Here is a 9,467-nt window from a genome sequence, read left to right on the forward strand (position 1 = left end):
TTCTAGATTGATAGAAGAAGATTTTATATATTATTTAATCAATGATGCCATAAGTATTTCTTCTCTTCTCCTCGCACGCTTTTCTATTCTTACCAAAATTATCACCCTTAGTTATATTATTCCTCCACGTGATTTCTTCTCCTCATGTCTCTCGGTCATCCTGGATCTCTCCAACTATAAATAAGTTTGAGTCTCTCCCTCGTCAAGACACAACTACTCCCTATGGTACTTTATGCATAATTTTACCTCGTGGAGTAAACCATTCTTGAGAATTGAAGGGAAATGTATTGACACATCCTCCTTCCTTCCTGGATAAATATTATCTAAAGTCTCGGAAATGAGGTTTTACTTGGCAAGGCTAAACTGTTGTTTCTCACTTAATACAAAAACAAAAAATAAAAATTGGGGTTTAAATTTTGAACTTGTTTATTTTTGGAGGGTTTTATTGGAAATGACATAATGTACCTATTTATATTATGCATGCATATGCAATGCTTGATTAATCAATTGTGTAACGTGTATTTTTATTCTTTGTATGTATGTATCAATTCCGAAATTGTATTTCATTCATTATGGAATAACATACAAAAAATTGATCCCTAACTTAAGGTAAAAAAATTTAGGTTTCAATTGTAATTTTAGCTATTTTCTTTAAATGTTCTTTAACGAAAATGTCTTTAAAACCCATAGGTCTAACTACTACCTCAAATTAAGTTTTTTTATTCGGAAATATTTGACTCTTATGTAAAAAGAAATATATATATATATATTGTTTTGAAAAGGGCATTTATTAGAAAATGTAACTTCAATCTGATTAACTGATGCTGATGAATTAGCAAGGTAACAAGTGGTACGTTCAACGATTAATACTAACAGGCAGAGATAGCTATAATTTCGAGTCACAAACCTATTAACTTGATTTCAAGTCAATCGAAAGTCAGGAATCGATATTTTTATGGGGTTGTGACTCGAAATTATTTCACAATGATAGACTCGCAGCTAGAACACAATAGTTTTGACTCAATCATTTATATGATTTTGTTTTTTAACATGAGATATAAGTTAAATTTCCAATTTCTTCCACTTTTGTTTGAAATTATTTTCGAATCTTCCCAATTTTTCTTTAAATACACTAGATCCATCCCACAACAAATCATCAACATGAATACAGATAATTCCATTGAGTTTTCCATCTTCTTTCCAATAAAAAAAATACCATTGTCCAATTTTGACACAGTCATTCCAATTTCCTATAAGAAACTTTTCAAACGATTATACCAACCTTTTGCTGCATCAACCAGACATTGTACTACTTTGTTGAGTTTCCATAATTTGCCAATATAATAGTCCTTAGGTGGTTTCAAAAATACATCTTTTGCTATTTGAATTTTTACAAAAAAGCAGTTTTTATATCCATGGAGTTCCAAATACAACCATTTGAGTTCATCAACATCATTTCCATTCTTAATCCTTCTTTGCCTCTGGTAGGTGAATCTGTTCGAATTTCATTGTTATGTTCTCAGAATCCTCTTGCTACCAGTCTTGATTTGTATTTTACCATTTTTTTTTTGTCACCTCCATCTCATTGAAATAGTTCTTTGACCATGATCTTCCACTTCTTCAAAAACTTTGTTTTCGTTCCAATTGTTAATTTCATTTCTTTTTGCCTTCTTCACTTCTCCAGAGTTAATATTAAACAATACTCCAGGATCATCTTCTAACACCTTCCACTCCTTCCAGGTATCTATATCAACACCAGTACAATGGTCTCTGATATTATAAAACCTTATATATCTTCAATTGGCTTTTTCAGCTCCGCCAATAAATTTTCCATGGAACCACTTGCTGGAATTGGGATCAATGGCTTCAAAATTTCCTCCAACCTTTGGACAGTTTTAATTCTCTTCAAAAACAACTTTTTCTTCATTACGTTGACGACCTCTTCTTCTTTTAGCCTGTACATTAGTATTTTCGACATGTTTACTGGAAACATCTTCTTCATAACTATTGGAAACATCTTCATCTTCAACATGACTAGCTATGACATTTTCATCTTCAAATCGAATACTGCAGCAACTTCTTTTACAATAATTTTTCGCACATTCACATCTTTTGCAGCATACAAACATGACATCTTATGTTAGTAACCACCATCACATCTTCAACCAACCTCGAAACTATAATTTTCCCTCTAATATAGACCATTCGAGAATGGAGAATATGCAGTAAGGTGGAGCTTATTTTTTAAATTTGAGAAATGTTGAGCTCTGAGGGCTGTAAATTTTTCCTTTTTATGCTAAAGACATCGTATATAAATTTTGAACGATTTTGAAAAATGTTTAGAGGTAGCTGAACGGCTCTAAAGTTTTGAAATTTTACGATATTTGTCAAAAATGAGTGTTTTGACCTGAATAACAAGGCTTGAAAAACAAGAAATTTAGTTTTATTAATTTGCAATCAAAATATTTGATTATTTTTTTATTAGCAGTTTGTACTAATTGGTCAAAAAGAGCAAAGGCTGCTATAAATTAATTTTTTTGCTATATGACCATCTGTCTTATCATAAAAAATTATATCCATATTTACAATTTATGTAGTGTCCCAAATTATTAAAAATTGTGAATTTATTACTGGAAGAAGATAGAAAAGGTTATGTTAAGATAAATTTGTACTTTTTTCGATCTTTTTACTGACTTGTTTTTGAATAAAGCTAAATCCATTTGATAAATCATAATTGAGGTATTAAGAAATACTCATTGTGAAGACATTGCCCTTTTTTCTAGCCTTTTACTTGATACAAAAAGTCTTCATAATCAAATTTTAATCAATAAATAGAGTAATTGAACCTAACTTTATTTTAGAATGAGATAATATTTCTGAGCATTGCTGTTTAGTTCAAATTTTTCATGACGTTTGTCGATCCATTTTTCATAACAAAGATGTTTACATTGCTGTATTAAAGGATGACCATTTTTCTGGAAAATCGTTTGAAAATTTGAACATCAGGAGACGACATTGGTTCAAAACATGACTGGAATGCTCTTCCAATTATGTCTAGATGCGAGAGGTAAAAGGTTTTTTTTCTAGTTTTTTTAAAAGAAGAACACAAGCTCCAGCAGTCCTACCCGTATTCGAACTTGTTGTGTCAAAGCACATTCCTTGAATTTGATCACGTATTTTCCAGTCTTAAAACTAGCTTGAGCATCACTTGTTCCAGACAAAAGCTTTGGTGCATCTAGTAATTTCGAAATTCCTTTCCCTGAAATCAAAATGAGCAGTCGGTCAACCTTCTCCTTTCCTATGAGATCAGAAATCATTTCCCCATCCCAATGAATAATGACAGGGGATTTACTTTTGGAAGTCATTCTTTATCGATTCAGCTTTGGCCTTTCGGAACTGAGCTTGTTTTAATCGTATTGTGTCTCTGTTCAGAGAAAGTTCATTAATACTTTGTCCCATCGCTTTAGTTGTTTCGGTTAATATGAATACAGCTTTTCTCTTGGATACTTTTGTGCGATCAAGAGTAACCTCAAGTTTAGGAGTCATTATTATTTTTCTTTATCTCCGTTTTTCTTTATCTTCATCAACATAATTATTCTCTTTATAGTTGACTGATTGAGAGTTGTTCAAGAGGCTACTCGATTATATATATTGCCTCAATTTATTTAGCTTGGCCCCAATTTCGTCATTTCTGTCGGTTGCTCTTTCTTCCTTAATATAAAGATTTCTATCAATACCAGCAAAAGTTCCCTTCCTACTTTTTTCTCGCTGTTTTAACAAGAAAACTTTATTCTCTTCTAATAAGGAGTTTCTATTAAGAGCATCAGCATGGGATATATCAAAAAGGTCTTCGAGGGAGGAAATGTTGCGTCTTGACGAGGGAGAGACGCAAGCTTATTTATAATAGGAGAGATCCAGGATGACCGGGAGAGATGAGAGGAAGAAGGACGTGGAGGAATGAAACTACACACTGTTTATACGCTCATGTGTATTCTAACTATACTCTAAATATATTTACATAAGGCGACACTATTTATAATACATAAAACTCAGTACTTAAATACATAAACTAATATACAGGAAGATAAAAACCAGAAAGGACATATTAAATACATAACATCACCCCCCAAGCACCAAATCCATGGCGGTGCTTAAACAGGTTCCTCTCCATGAACAGCAGCCTATAGATCCGCTCCATCCATGTCCAGGCGAGGACAAAGCATTCTTCCTTGTAATTTAAAAGTTTATCTCCATAGACGTGCCGTGCTCTCAGCACGCGCACCGGAGAAAGGAGAACAATACTCCTCATAAAGGTTTCAAGGACCCGAGCACCTTGCTCGTCCCTGGGAGAAATAACATTCACCCTTGTTGAAGTTTTAAGGACCCGAGCACCCTGCTCGTCCCTGGGAGAAACAACACTCACCCTTGTCGAGGTTTTAAGGACCCGAGCACCCTGCTCGTCCCTGGGAGACATCTTGCTCGATGTACCCTCATCCAACTCGGGATGATCCACAAGAGAGACCGTTCCACATCCATCAACCAATGATGTGAACGGGAGAGTAGGAACAGAGGAGAACCAAAATTGTGTAGGAACAAATCCATTTTTAATTATGTGGTCCCTGACCCGGACACACACTTCACTTCTTGAAAGTGACCAAGGTTCCCTTCCTTCCTCCACGAGGCCCAAACATAGGCACAGTCCATATTGCTCCGCCTTCCGTAAACGAACGAGCGTTCTCCCTATCGACGAAAAAGGGCTACCCAACTCCAAAAGGGCTAGCTTCGCCGACGATCCCACAGCAGGGAGGTCACGTGATCCTGATCCCATCCTCGTCGCCAATGTTGCGTCTTGACGAGGGAGAGACGCAAGCTTATTTATAATAGGAGAGATCCAGGATGACCGGGAGAGATGAGAGGAAGAAGGACGTGGAGGAATGAAACTACACACTGTTTATACGCTCATGTGTATTCTAACTATACTCTAAATATATTTACATAAGGCGACACTATTTATAATACATAAAACTCAGTACTTAAATACATAAACTAATATACAGGAAGATAAAAACCAGAAAGGACATATTAAATACATAACAGGAAACAAAGGGAGATTCTTTATCGAGTTGAGTTTTGGATGTACATTATTTGTTCTTTTTCAAGAGTCTCCATTGTTGAAAGATCTCTTCAAGTTTGCTTTGACAGTCTTGATAATGTTTAATTGGAATCCGGGATCTGTCCCAAAATGAAGCTAACTCCAGGATGGTAATACTCGACGAATGTCGAATTGTCTTTTCTAAAAAAATTCCAAAAACCAAGCTCTCCCTTCCGAAAAAAAATATATATAATCCTCTATATCCACACAAAATAAGATTGAATGATTTTTCTCCAGATTTACTCCAGACTACATTTTTATTCTTTGACCATATCGTTGTAATTTCCATCAATAAATTATTCTTATTACCCTTGGGGTCTATCAAAAATTACAATTGTAGTAGCTAAGATTGATTGTTAAAATAAAATAATGATAAATTGGTATATTTTATTTTTAAGGAAGCCATATTGGGCTCAATACAAGTCTCCCATATCAAAAACAAAGGCTCTAAACTATATCTATAACTATAGCAATAGGGAATTCAACTTATTGGGTAAATGTGAAAAAATATTTATTGTTTCTGCATATGCATGTTATGTATATAAATATATATCAAGGGTGCAATTAGAATTTTTTATAGCGGTGAGAGATGACCACCATATAAATGTTTTAAATCTCGTAGGGGGGGATTTGGAGTTACAGCATATATGGAGGGGGGGCATGTTCCCCCTCCCCAAATTACGCCCCTGTATGCATATATTGATTTACACTTTTCCAAAACTTGGTTCCAAGCATTTTTCCTTCGTATAAGAATTCAATGCCCTGTATACAGTCAATTTACTTTTCAGAGTCCATGAGTGAATATGTATAGGAGAAATTAAAAATTACGTTCATCTATACGAGATCAATTTTTAGATATTCTAAGAATTCATTGCTATTATATATATCTATGCACTTAAACTAGTTTTTACAGGTTCGGAAAGTGTACATAGGAGTACTTAAAAAGAACTTAGGAATACTTTTTTAAATCATAACATAACTTAATAAAAATATACAATTTTTTAACACTTCATGAATTTCACATTTATTTTATTAAATTTCACTTGAGAAATTAATTTAATCCACATATAAGTAATATGAAAAATAATAAGCAATCAAAATAAAACACAAATCAGCGAACGACGTAGTTTCTTCGGTAAGGCAATGGATACCATGCCTGAATAAAAGAAAACTGTTATTGATTTTACGAACTTATGTTTGACGAACATGAGTATTCTGCCACAGCTATTGACCTTGATCGACGAAATAATTTGAAAAAGCGTTTTGAACGTATGTGTATACGAGACATTAAAAGAAATCAAGTTCTCAATTTTCGTAATCATCTCTTTTGGTTCCACATAATAGTCTTTCTACCTTTCAAATAAGCTATGACGTTATGAATTGTATTCAACAATCTTAACTTTATTTTACCTCACAATATACAGAAACTTTGACACTGGAAAGTCTTATGATTTTGATAAGGTTAAAAAGTAATCTCTTGCTCTAAAAACAACTTTAATTTGAAATCTGACAAATTGTTAATTTGATTGGAGGAGTAAAAACGCGTCTTTAATAGCTCGCAGACGCGCATCCTGAGTTTGATGACGTCTCAGGACGCTTCGCGCAACGCGATCCCCTTCTTAGGTCGAACTGTAAACCGACCTTAATGAAAGAAATGCTAATTGAATGTATTGCAAAGCAGCATTATTTTAGAAATGATTGAATAAAAGTTACTCCAAAATTGGACTGTAGTTTCAAAATTGTTGAAACTTTCTGCAAAAAGGGGAGGCTGTAAACGAGGTCTAAATTCAGAACAAGGGCCTTTTACCCGTTTCCTTCACCGTGGGTGGCACACATAAGACGCTGACATATCTCCTCACAGAAAATAGCGAGCTAATCAATGTTCCCTCTCTTTGTCTACTATGATTTCCTTATATATATTTTTTGTAACTCCGTCTCGTCATTCACTATAGTCACAATGCCTAGAAATCTAGAGCTCTTTGTTAGCAGAACATACCATTGGTTTGGTAGATCTTCCTCAAGACAGTAGACCTATGTTAATTTATTAAAGCTCTTAAATGATGGAAATGAGCCTCTTTAAATTTTGCAAACTAGTCAGACAAGATGGTTATCAATAGCTTCTGAAGTATAGAGAAGTCCTTACAATGTTACCAATATATATATATATATATATATATATATGTTTGGAACTAAAATACTCATATAATAAGGCAAGTTAGAGAAAAGTTGTTCAATTATCGTTGAAAAATATATGTTTTATCTATAATACTTAATAAAATTAAAATCCTGTAACTTGATTCAAATCGACAATTATTTAAACTTTCAAAAGCATTTCACAATTTATACAATTATTTTTTTATTCAATATTTAAATGACGTATTTTTGGGAGCACTTGCCGGAAATATAATAAATTCCTTACTTAATACAGTTAACAGACTACAATATAAAAACAAATTGATATGTCAAATCAACGTTTAGTAACATTAGAATCAGCAACTATGAGCGAAATTGCAGCTATTAAGCAGTGAAGGGAAATAAACAAAAAAGTTCATCATGCAACTTTGAAGAATGCAATAAATAATACTTCTGATACTGTTTACTCCAATATGTTAGTATCTTATTGCGAGCAATAGATGACAGATACACGATTACATAGAAAAGTTGAATCGTTATTGCCTGGTTATCTTCTTTGTAATATTTTCAATCGTCAAAGTTTTAAAAATATTCTGATGAAAGAAAGTTCAAAATTACGTAATGAGCATTTACAAGTATCTATAACCAAATTCAATGAAGCTTTTGAACTCCCATTAACTTATAAATTATAAACTGATACTAATGTAATAAATTTCATACGTGACTTTCCTCTTCACTCTAAATATAATCTATTGAAATTATACAGGTATACTAATGTAATAAATATCATAGCTGTATAATTTCAAAATATAATCAAATAATTCAAAAGAATTTCATAATTTCAACCTAGAACTGACTTCAAAAAAATAACAGGCCATTCAAATATTGGTATAAAATAAAAATTATTATAAATAGTCAATTTTTTTTAAGGTTAAAATATATCATTAATTTTTTTTTAATTTATGTAATTTACAATACATCGAAATGTCTTTTAATTTTAACGAAAAACTTAACAAGAAGAAAAGTTTTAAATTGTAATTTATTGAGGAAAATTATTCTAACTTTTCATATAAAATGGGTGATATTCTATTTGGTATTTTTTTATACGTTTACTCAACGTATGAACAAAAACAAAACTTGTTAGAAGTGTAGAAAAATTGAAGGATCTTTGCCAAAATAAAATTTCAAGTTTAAATACTGAATTTAGATATCGTAGTATTTTATTGAAAATTATTTGTAAAAATGTAAAACTTCCGGGTTAAAGTTCAAGTTCATCGCCGCCAAATAATTATAAAACCTACTGTAAATAACCAATTAATACTATCTTCAGTGTCTGAAAATAATATTACATCTTCGGATATAGACAGATCCAATCTTGATATTTCAAATTTATCAACTACACATATGTCTATTCGAACTATTCCTATTTCTAATGCATCCCCTCCCACATAAACGGACCTTATTGATAACAGCAATAATTATATTGAATTACAAAAACGGATCAAGTTATTGGAGAATAGACATAAGCACTTATTGACTTATAATTTAAAGAAAGAAATGAAAATACTTTGAAATACTTTTGTAAGAATTTCAAAAACCATAGATATTCAGAGAAAATTTTTTTTTTTTTCAAAGTTATATTTCAAATATTAGTTTCCTTTTAATAAATTTCAAAAATTCACTGCTTTTCACAAAAAATTTCAAAAAATTAAAATTTTGCTCTGCTACCTAATTTGCCCGAATAACGAAAAAAAATTATAGTAAAAAGCAAAAGTTCCTTAAATTGGGGGAAGAGGAGCTATAGCCACTCCAGCTTACCACTTACGGACGCCCCTGAATTAGACTGTTTTTTTAATGCAATGATGTTGTCTCGTGGATGTCGTTGGGAACTACCTTTTTTTTAGAGCCTGTATCTGAAACATATATCTCTTCTCCGTTATTTTATCTCATTGAATTTTGTTCATCAAATTCTAATTATTGTGCTACTTACTCTCATAAGTACATAATACCCATGAATAGATAAAAGTATTATTGATATGTGGTGTTACTTGTGTGTGTGCTCACGAAACCCGGAGTATTACTGATGAATTCTTTTATATTTAAAAAAAAAAAGGTTTTAGCTTCGCATAATTACTAAAGTGAATGCTAATTAAACTAAAAGGAATAACTAAAGGGAATACTA

At 32.2% G+C, this 9,467-nt stretch overlaps 1 long non-coding RNA gene across 1 annotated transcript; it reads right to left on the reverse strand.

Annotated features, from left to right (window-relative positions):
- Positions 1 to 3,973: 3,973 nt before the first annotated feature.
- On the reverse strand, positions 3,974 to 5,090 carry LOC139905976 (uncharacterized). Its single transcript, XR_011781150.1, has 2 exons — positions 4,393 to 5,090; positions 3,974 to 4,332 (listed from the first exon to the last, which is right to left on the reverse strand). It is a non-coding gene; the product is annotated as an uncharacterized lncRNA (long non-coding RNA).
- Positions 5,091 to 9,467: the final 4,377 nt, after the last annotated feature.

This window comes from Lepeophtheirus salmonis, chromosome 7 (genome assembly GCF_016086655.4).
Source record: "Lepeophtheirus salmonis chromosome 7, UVic_Lsal_1.4, whole genome shotgun sequence".
Lineage (NCBI taxonomy): Eukaryota > Metazoa > Arthropoda > Copepoda > Siphonostomatoida > Caligidae > Lepeophtheirus > Lepeophtheirus salmonis.